Source organism: Saccopteryx bilineata, chromosome 3 (genome assembly GCF_036850765.1).
Source record: "Saccopteryx bilineata isolate mSacBil1 chromosome 3, mSacBil1_pri_phased_curated, whole genome shotgun sequence".
NCBI lineage: Eukaryota > Metazoa > Chordata > Mammalia > Chiroptera > Emballonuridae > Saccopteryx > Saccopteryx bilineata.
Window position 1 is genome coordinate 183,138,015 of NC_089492.1, and position 14,868 is coordinate 183,152,882.

Sequence of the window (14,868 nt, forward strand, 5' to 3'; positions counted from 1 at the left end):
GAGAAAGTACTGTAATTATGTGGCAAAGCAAACACTAACTTGTACAGGTTAAGGACAAATAGTGAAGTGACCTTATATCCTGATAAAATATTTTTTAAATAACATGCAGTGAGGTGACATTTCTTTCCTCTGCTGAAAATATTCCAAATGACATTCCTCCTAGTGTTAGTGAGCTGCACCAGTCTGTCACTGAATTTGGGCCACTGATTGTGCTGTAGTGTTCTTTGCAGTACAGAGCAGCCTTGTCCCTCCTCCGCCTTGGGCACAATGACCTCTCCTTTTGATGGAGTAGATTGCATGCTTATATGGAGGTTAGGAGGGTTCTGGACGATGTTCCCTTTATCTAGTCAGATGTATTCTACTTGAAAAGCATATGAGCCAAAAATACAAGTGTCCCCTTCCCACTGCGGGCCCAGATATCTGAACGGTCAAAGTGTGCTGTGACTGGACACAGTATGACAACTTCCTGCGCTAGCTTGGCTGAGAAGTATTAAGATCACTTCAGGAAATTAAGCATGAGCACAAAGAAGAGGAAGGGTGCCTGGCAGTACTTCAGGAAATCTGTGTCTAGCCCATGGGGAAATGAGTCAGATCCTGAGAACAGCTTTCCAGGCCCAGGTGCCTCAGGTACAGTGCCTGCAGCAGGACATCCAAGGGACAGAAACTATTTCAGGTACTAATCACTAAGTTAAGGGCTCCTCTGCATTTTCCTTCTTTCTTCTCCCCTCCCCTGCCCTTTGTCTTTTTGAGACAGCTTAAACTCCAGTTGCACTTCTTTCCTCCCCCATTAATAAGCTCAACCTGTTTGTGTGTACAGTTCTTTACAGAAAACACCAGTTCTGGTTTCTGTGCTTGTCCTATTCCTCACCTGGGTTTCTGGCTTAATATCCAAAAAAACTAAATCTGAATGTATTCCTTTTTTTCCCTTATGTATGCCGGGTACCTCAGTTGAGAAATCACAAACTGAAGAAGAAAGATTTGACAACCCAAACCTCTTGCTGGAATTTGTCCTGAACACTTTGAAAACCAAACTCCTGAGCTACCTTGAACATGACCACATGACCTTGACTGGGCTGTCTTGGGCTCAGCCTGTGCTTTTCCCTTTGTAGCCCCAATTAGTGACATGATCTTCCCTCTTATGTTCCGGTCTCCCCTGGCTCCAGCCTCCTGCCTGTTAGATAGCCCTGTCAGCATTAGCAAGCATCTTCTCCCCACCCCCATATGATCTGTTCTAAGGATTTTGGCCTCATTTCTGAACAGATGTCATGCAGACGGTACTGTGGAACTCATGTCTAGAAAACTTTGGTTATAACATAACTTATCAAATTTGTTGTTGATTTTTCTGCCACTAAAGCAAAAACATGTTAACCAGAAATAATTTATTCTTTATGTATATAAAAATGTTTAAGAATGTTTAGCCTTTTATTGGAATTTTATTTGGAGAATGTCTGTCTTCCTACAGATTTACATTTAAATTCCTCTGATTATAACCCAAATCATTTCTTAACCCTTTTATTACTTATGCAAATTTTTAGTTACACTTTATGATATACTAAAGTGGGTATAACATTTTTTTTGTTTGTTTGTTTGTTTGTTTTTACAGAGGCAGAGATAGACAGGGACAGACAGGAACGGAGAGAGATGAGAAGCATCAATCATCAGGTTCTCGTTGCGCGTTGCGACTTCTTAGTTGTTAATTGATTGCTTTCTCACATGTGCCTTGACCGTGGGCCTTCAGCAGACCGAGTAACCCCCTGCTGGAGCCAGCGACCTTGGGTCCAAGCTGGTGAGCTGTTTGCTCAAGCCAGATGAGCCCGCGCTCAAGCTGGCGACCTCGGGGTCTCGAACCTGGGTCTTTCTGCATCCCAGTCCGACGCTCTATCCACTGCGCCACCACCTGGTCAGGCAACATTTTTATCTAAAATGAAATATTTCTAAATGAGTAATTCACTTTTCTATTTGTTCAAATTGAATACAAAAACTAGAACAACTGCCTACACTGTATTTCAACTGTTATTCCCTGCAACTATATATGATAACAATGGTGGGTGTATTTAAGAATTTATATAGAAGATAAATTTGAAAGTAATTATTTGATTTACAAAGTAAATTATTTTTCAAAAGAATTCTTATAGCCCTGTCCTGGTAGCTCAGTTTGTTAAAGTGTCATCCAGATAAGCCAAGGTTGCAGGTTCGATCCCCCGGACCAGGGTGCATACAAGAATCAACCAATAAATGCATAAATAAGTGGTACAGCAAATCAATGTTTCTCTCTCTAAAATCAACAAAGTAAAAAATTTTTAAAAATAATTAGCATGCTTGTGTGAAATACTTCACTTTTTGAGGGGACGTGGGGTTTATACACAAGTTTATAAAAACATCTGAGAATCCAGGTTGCACATGATAGAAACCTAAATCGAGTAGGCTTTAGTGAAAAAGGAAGTTGCCTTTTTTGGCTTCTGATCAAAGTTCAGAAAGAGCAAAACTAAAATGCCATCACAAGTCTCTCTGCACCTCTTACAGCTACTTTTTCTCCAGGTGGGCCTAATTCTTTCAGGCCAACTTCCCATGTGGAGAGCAAGGAACAGCCTGCAGGTGCCCTACAACATAGAGTTCTACTTGGAAAAGGCCTGTAAAGAAGTTTCCAAAGGAAGCAACCAAGGTAGCTGCCAGCAGAAGGGGCCCAGTATAGACGCTGTGGTTCCGTTCCTTGTTGTGACTTCTTCCCTGAGGACCTGTGAGCGACTGCCCCACCCCTAAAGAACTGAGGTCTTCTGTCTGCCTGTGCTGGCTGATCTTGGGAGTAATAAACATCTCAGGAAGAAAGTAGAGGAGCCCTGGGAAAGTGAATAAATGACAGCTAGCCCAGAAAGTAATTTTAGATACATTTCATTTTCTCCAGCCAGAGATCTTTTACCAAAATTAGAGTCAAATAAACTAAGTAGACTTGAGAATGACCTGTTAAGTTTCTACAAGGCCCTAAATGGTTTGCAAATTCGGCCTTTCTGTTTAAGATGGTGTGCCAAGAGGTTTCAGATGTAGGTCATCCTTCCATTGTCTCACCTGGACACTAGACCCGCTCTCACATCTGGGGCGTGGGGATAAACTGAACGCTTTCTTCATCTTGGGGCTTTGCTTTGTTTAAAAATAAAATGTCTAGCATTGGCTTTCTCTCTGGAATGGACTGCTGGCTTTCCACAGCTGCTTTGCCCTGCAGTCATGTTTCTGCCTTAATTCTGCAGTTTCCACTCAAAGATCACAGCCTGGGACCCTGGAGAGGGGTCATAGTGTCCATGTCAACCTCAAAGGGCTGAGCTTTGGTGTCCTTAAATAGCAGTAAGCTTGGTCTTTTGTACATGTCACAGATTCGCAGATAACTTCTTAGGCCAACACTCAGGAATGAGTTGAAATATGTGGGCATTTTACAAAATCCTCACTTTTCAGGGTTTTTTTTATCCTTTGTTTCAGTAAACCCTAACCAGCTATTGATCTCGAAATCTCAGATCAGTGTAATATTGAAGCCCAGGAAGCTGCACTCTCCAGTTGCAGTTTAGTGTGTCATTTGTGCAGTTACTGACTTTTGGGGTTTTTTAAGCTTTTCTCCTCAACCTCATAGATTCGACAACACCCATTCTCCCAGGAGGAAAGAAACAGCTGCTTAGGGGCAGCTTGTCCCTTCTGCATGAAAGTCAGTGTCTGCCTACACAGAAGTATTTTTACCATTTCTCTTTAAAGTAATTTATGGTTTAGATCAGCGGTTCTCAACCTGTGGGTCATGACCCCAGCTGGGTTGCCTAAAGCCATTGGAAAATACATAATGCATATCAGGTATTTACATTCCGAATCATAACTGTAGCAAAATTACAGTTATGAAGTAGCCACCAAAATTATTTTTTGGTTTGGGGTCACCGCAACATGAGGAACTGTATTGCGGGGTCACGGCATTAGAAAGGTTGAGAACCACTGGTTTAGATGAACCTTACAGAAGCCAAGCTGTAACAGGCAGTGTCTCTCAAACCTCAGGACTTGCTATCTGTGAAAACCTCAGTGGTAATAAGACTTTGTGGGGAGATGATGGAAGCCAGGAGATCAAGATATTCAGTGAACTCATGAGAGTACTCTCAAGTTACTACATTTGTGTCAGTTGGATACTTTCAACTCCAGGTAACATAACAATAACAGTGGCTTGTGCCTAATGACTAATCATTTCCTGGAGTCTAGAAATAGGTGATCCTCAAGGTTGGGTTGGCAGCTCAATGTTGCTTTCAAGGACCCAACTCTGTTTATCTTTAGCATTTTTACCTTCCTCTATCTGTTAGCTTTCAACTTCAGCCTTGATCACGAACTTGGTCACAATATTGCTGCCACGGCTTCAGGCATTACATCTTCATGTGGCAGCATCCAAAGCAGAAAGAGAAATGTAAAAGGGCTCTTCTCATATGCCTGCTTTTAATCAGGGAGAACACTCTTCCCCCCACCCCTCACACATAGAAATCCTCTTATGTCCCAGGCCAGGACTAAGTCACATGGCTCACCTATAGCACGACATGTCGCAAAGGGCAATGTTTAGATTTTTCAGCCCCTCATAGGGTGAAAGGAAGATACAGGTGGTCAAGGAAGAAAGAGGCTAGAGATGGGTTTTGGTTGGATTTTAAGAGTGTTGGTTACAATGTTCATAAAAATAGAACATAGGAGGAAAAAAGATCTTGACCAGGTGGTGGTGCAGTGGATAGAGGGTCAGACTGGGATGCAGAGGACCCAGGTTCAAAACTCGGACGTTGCCGGCTTGAGCGCAGGCTCATCTGGCTTGAGCATGGGCTCACCAGCTTGAGCATGGAGTCACTGGCTTGAGCGTGGGATCATAGACATGACACCATGATCGCTGGTTTGAAGGCCTAGGTTGCTGGCTTGAGCAAGGGGTCACTTGCTCTGCTGTAGCCCTGCAATCAAGGTACATATGAGAGAGCAATCATTGAACAACTAAGGAGTTGCAATGAAGAATTGATGCTTCTCATCTCTCTCCCTTCCTGTCTGTCTGTCCCTATCTTTCCCTCTCTCTGTCTCTGTCACACAAAAAATAAAAAGAAAGAAAGAAAATAGAACACAGGCTGCACACTGAAGAGAACCATACAATTAACTTTAAGTTAACCACCCTTTAGTGGGTAGAATCTGTTCAGAACATCCATTTATTTCTAATAATGTGGGTAATTTTATTCTGTAACACAATATTTTTACTGGCTCTCCAAATCTTCAGTTCCTTTTTTTGTTTTATAAACCAGTGTCCAGGGTTCTACCATTGTTTTAGATTAACTTGCATGCTTGAGAGGGAGAAATAAAGTTGTTAACAAGTTCACATACACTTGAGTATTTCTCAAGACTCCTTCAGAGCAGCAGGGAAACCTTCCCACAGGTACTGTGTTCTTCAGCACCTACAGGTTTGTTATTGCCTCCGTTGCTTTAATCTGAATGGCAAAAGCATATCCTATACCCCATCTCTCTTCTCTTACTCTCTTCCCAGCTTCCTGGTTTCCTCTTTGCTATCTCCTACAAGAATAACCCAGCCTGACCAGGGGGGTGGTGCAGTGGATAGAGCGTTGGACTGGGATGCAGAGAACCCTGGTTTGAAACCCTGAAGTTACTGGCTTGAGCACAGGCTCATCTGTCTTGAGCGTTGGCTCACCAGCCTGAGCGCAGGGTCACTGGCTTGAGTGTGGGATCATAGACATGACTTCATGGTTGCTGGCTTGAGCCCAAAGGTCACTGGTTTGAAGCCCAAGATCATTGGCTTGAGCCCAAGATCACTGGGTTGAGCAAGGGGTCACTTGCTCTGCTGTAGCCCCCCTATCAAGGCACAAATGAGAAAGCAATCAATGAGCAAGCAATCAACGAACAACTAAGATGCCACAATGAATTGATGCTTCTCACCTCTCCCTTTTTTTTTTTTTTTTGTAATTTTCCTGAAGTTGGAAACGAGGAGGCAGTCAGACAGACCCTGCATGCACCCGACCGGGATCCACCCGGCACGCCCACCAGGGGGCGATGCTCTGCCCATCTGGGGCATTGTTCTGTTGCAACCAGAGCCATTCTAGCACCTGAGGCAGAGGCCACAGAGCCATCCTCAGCGCCCGGGCCAACCCTGCTCCAGTGGAGCCTTGGCTGCGGGAGGGGAAGAGAGAGACAGAGAGGAAGGAGAGGGGAAAGGGCGGAGAAGCAGATGGGCGCTTCTCCTGTGTGCCCTGGCCGGGAATTGAACCTGAGACTCCTGCCCACCAGGCCGACGCTCTACCACTGAGCCAATCGGCCAGGGCCCTCTCTCCCTTTTTGTCTGTCCCTATCTATCCCTCTCTTGGACTCTCTTTGCCTCTGTCCAAAAAACAAAACAAAACACAAAAACCCAGAACATTTATCCTCAATCTAAACTTCACATAGCTGTGGGAAGTGTAAAAAGTGAGTCTACATGTGTTAGAATTTCGAGGTTGGAGAGAGATGACCTAGAAGACATCATGTTCTCTACTGAACAGTGTTCTTTGAGGGACGCTGCAAATTACTGATTATGTCCAATTCTTTCACCTGACGTAGGACAAGTGTCCCTGCAAAAAGTGTGCTTAAAATGCATATATGCAATTAAATCACAAGGTTGGGTGCTCATGAAAACAAAAATTTATTGAACCAAACATGGCCAGTCAGTTCTGAGTTTTCTCCATTAATGTTTCTGTGAATGCCATGACTTGGTTATAAGCACCAGCAAGTGCTATTAGACAAGCAGTAGCAAGTCCCCAAAGTTTAAGATTGAGAAACGTCTATTAACGTCTTTCTGCCAATTAGTAAATTCATGATCATTTTGTTTCGACACCAGTTATTATAGGCAGATAATTTCCAACCACTAATGTGATGAGTTGGGAACCTGGGGTTCAGTTCCCAGCCTTGCCACTTTGAACCCTTTAACCTAGTCAAGCCTTAGTTCTCCCATTTCTAAAATTGTACAATACTGATAATGGGAATAAGTACAGTGCATTTGCTTACTGTATTCCAGACACTGTTCTAAAGTCTTTCCATGCTCATTGACTCTTCATCATATCCCTATGAAGTAAGTATTGTCTCTATTTTACCAATGAGGAAATCAAAGCAGAGAAAATTGAAATAACTTTCCCAAAGGCATCCAACTGCTCAGTGGTGACTCCAGATTCAAACCCAAGCATCCTGACTCTGAGGAACAGAGACCTACCTAATTAGTAAGGATTGAATGAGGTCCAATATGTGCAAATGTTTTGTAAACTGTAAAACCATACATGTGTAGGTGATATAATATAGTCCTTGTGCCATAAGTAGAATTACTTAGTAGTAATTACTAGTAGTATTACTTACACCACCATCCAAACAAGTAAATTCCCCTAAGTGTGTTCCCTAGCAAACAACCCCGAGTACCAAGACAGGCCCATTTACTGAGAAAGATGCAGTATCGTAGTGAAAGAACATAATCCTTTGACCTCCTAGGGTATAGATTGTAGTAGGTATTGGAGGAATAAGATAACCTAGAGGAAATCAGCATAAACTCTTAGTGCTATACAACACCAGCCCTTTATATAAACCGCGGGGTGATTGGGAATGTTCATGCTTTAATTTGGAGGTTTTTATATAAAAAGATTGACGCGGACAGTGTCTAAGCCTTGGATTCACCCAAAGTTTAGGTCTTAAATAATTTCTTATTTAGTTTGGTGCCCTTTTCTTCATGATGCAATCATTATCTAGGTTATTTCATTTGTAATCAACCAAGTCAACCATCTATAGCACTACATGAAAAAAACTAAATTTTAGGTGCTTTTTAAAAGTTTCCCAGAAATCTGTGCTACCATATCCTGACCAGGCCCCTGGGAACATTCAAATTCTGTTTTATTTATATGAAGCCCTTCTTGCCTCTCAGCTTCCATGGAAACCAGGTGTCTCCAGCTTGTCTCAAGCAAAGCGAGACTTCAGGTCTCAAAGAAAGGAAGAACAGGCATACTTTCAGTGCACACCAGGCTCTTCACCCCAACCTGTTCTGTGTTGCACACACGTACAACACACAGAACAGGTAAATCCACAGAGAGAAACGTCGATTGCTTAGGGCTGGGAGGTGGGGAAACGGAGGGTGAGTGCAATTAGGACAGGGTTTCTTTTGGGAGTGATGAAAGTGCTCTTCTAAAAATTGATTATGGTGATGGTTGCAGAACTCTGTGAATATACTGAGAACCACTGAATGGCACACTTTAAATAGGTAAATTGTATGTTGAAATATATCTCAATAAAGCTGTGTTGTTGTTTTTAAATGTGCATCTACCCCTTTAATTGACAGATGAAGAACCAAAGCCCAAGCATATGCGGTTGACTGCAGGGATCACACAGCTAGTTACTGAAAGGCCAGACTGCAATCCGAGTGGGCCAGCCCCAACCCCAACTTTCCTTGTGTACCACATGACTCTTGACTGGTCGCCTAGGATGATGCTGTGGTTTCTGTGGTCATAACTAAATGAAATCTAGTCATCATCCTTATATTAAAGTATTTTATGAGGAGCATAGTTGACCCCTGCTCAGCCCAGGGAGAGAAACAGAACTCATCCATTTCTGAGTGTGTCCCCAGTGCACCATAGGTGTCCAGTCAGGGCCAGGACTTGCTCATCCCTCATCCCCAGTGGCCAGTACCCAGTTTAGTGCAGCCAAAGAAGGCAGAGCCACCCATCCTGACCACTTTACCTGTTCTAGGGAGTGAGTTAGCATGGGGACAGGAGGGTCACTGTAACAGACAGAATGGCCCAGAGGTTAACCACCCACGGAGCCCAGACCATTCCAATCCACAGAAACCCTCCAACAGAACCTGGGCATTTCCTTCCTCCACGTCCCCAACTCTGTTCTGACCCAGGCCAATGTAGGTAAGCCAAGTGTGCCCCAGAATCCCCCAACTGTGACCATCTTAGACGTCCATTATCATTGGAGAAATGCCAGTCCTACTTGGCTCCTTTTATTCCAAGTCCAGTCAGTCAGGCTGCTGCTTTCAAGAGGTTGTGTGACAGGGTTGCTGGGCAGGAGGTAGGACAGGGTGGGAAGGCCCTGGGCTGAGAATCAGGACGGTAGGGCATGCTAGGCTGGGCTCCACAGAACATCTTTGAGTTTCAGTTTCCTTGTCTATAAAATAAACTGGTGAACCAGGTGCTCTTTTCATCCTTTCCACACCAAAGCCTTTCTCATTTCAAAGCACTTTGATTCTTGGAACTCAGAGCAAACAGGGCTTCCAGTAGCAATGGAATGGTAAATTTTAATTATTTATGGAAAAGTCCTCCCATTAATCAACACACATTACAGTCATTAAAAGTAATACAGGTTAGCCTGACCAGGTGGTGGCCCAGTGGGTAGAGCATCAGACTGGGATGCGGAAGACCCAGGTTTGAAACCTCAAGGTTGCCAACTTGAGCACAGGCTCAGCAGCTTGAGCGAGGGGGCCACTGGCTTGAGTGTGGAATCATAAACATGACCCCAAGGTCGCTGGCTTGAGACCAAAGGTCATTGGCTTGAAGCCCAAGGTCTCTGGCTTGAGCCCAAGTTCTGGCTTGAGCAAGGGGTCACTCACTCTGCTGTAGCCCCCCGGTCAAGGCACATATGAGAAAGCAATCACTGAACAACTAAGAAGCTCCAACAGAGAATTGATGCTTCTCATCTCTCTCCCTTCCTGTCTTTCTGTCTGTCTTTATCTGTCCCTCTCTCTGACTCTCTCTGTCTCTGTTAAAAAAAAAAAGTAATACAGGTTAGCAAAAAGGGGAAACCTATTTTTTTAATCTAACTCATTCTTATTCACTCCCAACACTGCCCTGACTCTCCATAAGTCTTTAGCAAGACTTAACTCCTCTGGGAAGCATTCTTCTCTGTGTCTGTCCCTATTGGCACACTGTAGATGGTTAGGAGCATGACCTCCAGAGCCAGGCTGCCTTGGTTTGAATCCTGTATGACCTTGGCAAATGACTTAACCTTTTAGTGCCTCTGTTTCCTCATCAGTTAAATAGGGATAATAATAGTACCTATGTCATAGGGTCAATGTGAAGATTAAATTAGTTTATATATGTATTACAGCACTCAGTACCTAGAAACAATTTTGTGTTAACTTATCTCATTATCATGAGTGTGTTGTCTACTTAATGACGTATTGATTATCATTGTTTCTAAACATCATCAGAAGGACTGTTCCCTAACCAGTGTACTTTCCCAAGGCTTAAATAGTGTTCTGTACACAGAGATGTCTTTGATAAACTCTTAACTCTTTCCCAGACCAATCTGTTTTAACTAGGAAAAAGTCCTTCATCAGAATTTTTGTCAAGGATAATCTGTCCTTATTTTAAACACTGGGTGACTTTGGAGAGAAGAGTTGTCACCTTCTTGTTTGCCTTGTTTCTCTGAAGCCTTGTTTTGAGTTTTCCCTGAAAGTGTCCTTTAGCAGTAGCCAGTCTGGTACTTCAGGACTGCCCTGTACTAGGCTTCAGATTACAGGTTAAAATTAGCCACATCCTCTTGGGAGGGGAGACCAGAGGAATGTGGAGGGAGTGGATGAAACAGCCCTTCAATGGAGACAGTGGTGTGGGGGAATAGAGGCAAGAGATCCCTCAAATGTTGGTATCCATTGACAGGGCACTGAGCCTAGAGATCCCCAAGGTTAGAAAGTTCCTGAATTCATGCCATGGCATCTGTGTCTTGTGCAAGGTCTGCTGCTGCTACATTTTAGCTGCTTAACAACTGGAATCTTCCAAACTGTTCCTTTTTGTGATTACAGACTGTCTTTGGAGTAGAGTGGTGTGGGTGGATGCAGTTTATAGAACTACTTGGACCAAGAAGCCTACGCCTCAAAGGAACACTTGCTTTACACTCTTCCAGTGTCATTCTTATAAAACAACATGATATGTTCATCTGTTTGGGGGAAAGGAGAGAGAAAGGACATCATTCGATTTAAGGACTTGAAGAAACACCAGAGCACAGGCCAGCCTCGGATGAAATTCAGCAGGAATTATCTGTCTTTTTTGCACCTTCCCTCCTTTCTCTGGACCTCTTCCTCAATCCATTGTACCCCTCCTTCTGTCAGATGTCCACTGCCTTCATGTACCCTTAGTATCCTTAACCCACCAAAAATAAATACAAAACCCTTCTCTCTCAGAATAGGAGCAAATCTCGCCTTTGTATAACTTTATTAGGAAGGTGGGCTTTGACAACAGAGACCTGGGTTCTGATCCTAGCTCTTCTGTTTCCTAGCTGTCTGAACTACTGCAAATACAGGTGACAGCGCTAACCTGGCAGTGTGCTTTCAGCTGCAAATAAGTGAAAAGCAAACGCAAGGGTGTTTAACCAGTAAGGAAATTTATTGACTCACATAATCAGAAGTTCAAAGGTGGGACAGACTGATTGAACTCTGGTGTCAGGGACCCAGGTTCTTCCTGAAACTCCACCTTCCATCCTCTGTGCCAGCTGCCTCTTAAGGCTCCTTTCAACATCAGAGTGGCTGCCAGAGGGACAGAGAGGGCCACTCCCTCCACCACAAACTAGTAACTGATATCAGGGAGTGCTGTGTGCTGATTGGCATGGACCTGAGTTCCTAAACCAATGACTAGCCTAGCAGGGACAGGATTACTATGATTGGTATATAGACCAGTGGTTCTCAGACTTCAGCATGCATCCAGATAACCTAAAGGACTTACTAAACTACGGAAGATTGGGCCTCAGTGCTAGAGTTTCTGATCAAGTTAGTCCAGAGAAGAGCCTGAGAGTTTGCCTTCCTAACAAGTTCTGAGAGGACACTGATATGCTGGAACACACTTGGAGAACTGGTAACAGGTAGACTAATCAGGGATACTTCTGGATTAGGGTCAGTTTCCCAAATTGCTGGTGTAATGGATGTTGGCGTGTTAACTGCAGTCTTTAAAACCTTACAGAGTAAACGTGGAGATCATTTTAGTAATCCATTGCTGTACAACAGAACACTTCATAGCTTAGTGGCTTAAAATAGCAATTTCTTGCTGTTTATTTTTATTTTTCTTTTCTTTCTTTTTTCTTTCTTTCTTTTCTTTTCTTTTCTTTTCTTTTTTTTTTTTTTTTAGGTGAGAGGAGGGGAGATAGTGAGGCAGAGTCTCACAAAGGCCCTGACCTGGATCCACCCAGCAACCATCTGGGGCCGATGCTTAAATACCAAGCTATTTTTAGTGCCTGAGGCTGACACGCTGGGACCAACTGAGCTATCCTCAGTGCCTGGGGCTGACACTCAAACCAATTGAGGCACTGGCTGCAGGAGGGGAAGAGGAAGAGAAGGGAATAGAAGGGGGGGTGAAAAGCAGATGGTCACTTTTCCTGTGCACCCTGACCAGGAATTGAACCCGGGACATCCATATGGTGGGCCAATACTCTATCCATTGAGCCACAGTCCAGGGCCAATTTCTTGCTATTTCTAGTGGCCTTGTGGGTTGAGTGGGCTGAGATGGACAGTTTTCACTTAGGGCCTCATATGCAGTTGTGGTTAGAGGTTGGTTGGGGCCAGAATCACCCAAAGGCTACATTGAGCTGGATGTCCAAGATGGCTTCCTCATTCACCTGCCTGGCAACCGGTGTTGGATGGTTGGTGTGGTTCTAGGAAATTAGATTTCTTATATGACAACCAGCTTTCCTACAGAATGAGTATCCAAGAGACCAACATAGAAGCTGTAAGGTTTTTCCTGATCCAGCCTTGGACACCACACAGCATCACTTCTGCTATATTCTACTAGTTACATATGACTCACAGGGCAAGCCCAAGTTCAGGGATGGGCACCTCACAGGGCACAAATAGGCAGATGGGAAAGGGTCTTTGAGGGGCTGACTGGGGACTAGCTACCAAAGGAATTAAAGGAGATCACTCACATAAAGTTCTGAGTATAATTACCATAGCATAAGCACATGCCCAGGAAATGAGCCTTGTTATTATGGCTGTTCTCAGCAAGGGGCTTTGCTTGTTACACTTTATCTGTTATTGAGGAATTTAAGGCTTTCTCAACTAGAAAGGATTTTCACGCAAGGTGCTATCCAGAAGGTGGGGCAATATTTTCTTGGTGTGTGATCTTGCCAGTGTCCCCAAAACCATACTTATAATTAATTATTTCCTTAACCAGGAATGAGATTTGCACTCCCTAACCCTGGTCAGCAAACTGCGGCTCACGAGCCACATGTGGCTCTTTGGCCCCTTGAGTGTGGCTCTTCCACAAAATACCACGTGCGGGCGCTAAGGCCAGTTTAGGAGTACCCTAGTTAAGTTAATAACAATGTACCTACCTACATAGTTTAAGTTTAAAAATTTTGGCTCTCAAAAGAAATTTCAATCGTTGTACTCTTGATATTTGGCTCTGTTGACTAATGAGTTTGCCGACCACTGCCCTAGACCAACAACTTAGCAAGTTTCTCTGTATTACTGCCATTCAGCCACCTCTAATCCAAAAACAAATACAGGGATCCTCAGGTTACGGCAGTCTGGACATACGATGTTTCGAGTATATGACGCTCATGCCTATAAAAACCTTAAAAAAATTTAGACAATTGAGATGTTAGTTTTTTGGCTTACGCAGTTAGCGTCATACTTACAGATTACTTAGGTGAACTAGTTTGTGCACAGAGGAAGAATATGCAGTAATGCAGTATATGAGTGAGAGAATTTTTATGTTCTAGATTATGACTTTACAACTGTGTTAGGATAGGTAAGTGACTTAGGCTCAGGTGTGTTTCAACTTACACCAAAATTCAGGTCACGCCATTGTTGTAGAAACAAAACTGTTGTAATCCAAGGACCCCCTGTACACCTTCCCAATTTGAAAAACACTCTGTATCACTTAGTTTCAAAATAGATGAGGTGCTATTTCTTGTTCCTGCCAAACATGCACACATATATCTTAGTTTTGTACTTCTTGCTTTCTTCTCTTTTCTTTAGAATGTGAGAGTGAGTTGGGTTTTTAGTCAACTGCGTGACCAAGGGAAACCTGAGGGCTTTTAGTTTCTGCATGTTGTTGGAGGTGGGGAAAGAGCAGGTGCTGTGTATAAGAAGGATCTCCTGGCTTAGAGAGAGAGGCAAGGGGTGTCTTAAGAGCAAGAGTATTTTGTTTGTCAGCTAAGGTAACCATGTGGCCTGCCAAGCTCTGATGTGTTCAGACTTGAGCTTCGCGGAGAAGATTTCACAAAGGCGAGTTCTTGGGATTAGTTCTGTGGGCTAAGTAGGCTAGGGTATTCTCACGGGGCTATTTCTGTATAAAAAACTCTCTGGAACAATCTGAGAACCCACTAACCACTGAGGTTTACTGTAATATATCTTCTAGTCACTCTCTGTTGCATCACTTCCCCTCCACTTTATGCTTAAGAGAATGATTGTGTGTGCACATGTATATATCCACGTGAGTGTGTGTTATGTGTAATCCAAAGTTATGTTACCATGGAGAGTTGTTTGAAAAAGGCACCTATGAACCACTTCAGCTGAACATATAAAAATGCATTTCAAAAATCAAAGCTCCTCTTATATATTGTACATAGATTCTCTGGAAGGACACAATAAAATTAGTAACAGGGCCCTGGCCAGTTGGCTCAGTGGTAGAGCATCGGCCCCGCGTGTAAATGTCCCGGGTTCAATTCCTGGTCAGAACACAGGAGAAACAACCATCTGCTTCTCCATGCCTCCCTGTCCCTCTTCTCTCTGTTTCTCTCCCTTCCCCTCCTGCAGCCATGGCTTGATTGGTTTGAGTGTGTCAGCCCTGGGCACTGAGGATGGTTCCATGGAGCCTCTACCCCAGACACTAAAAATAGCTCACTTGCGAGCATGTCGCAGATGGGCAGCGCACTGGCCCCAGATGG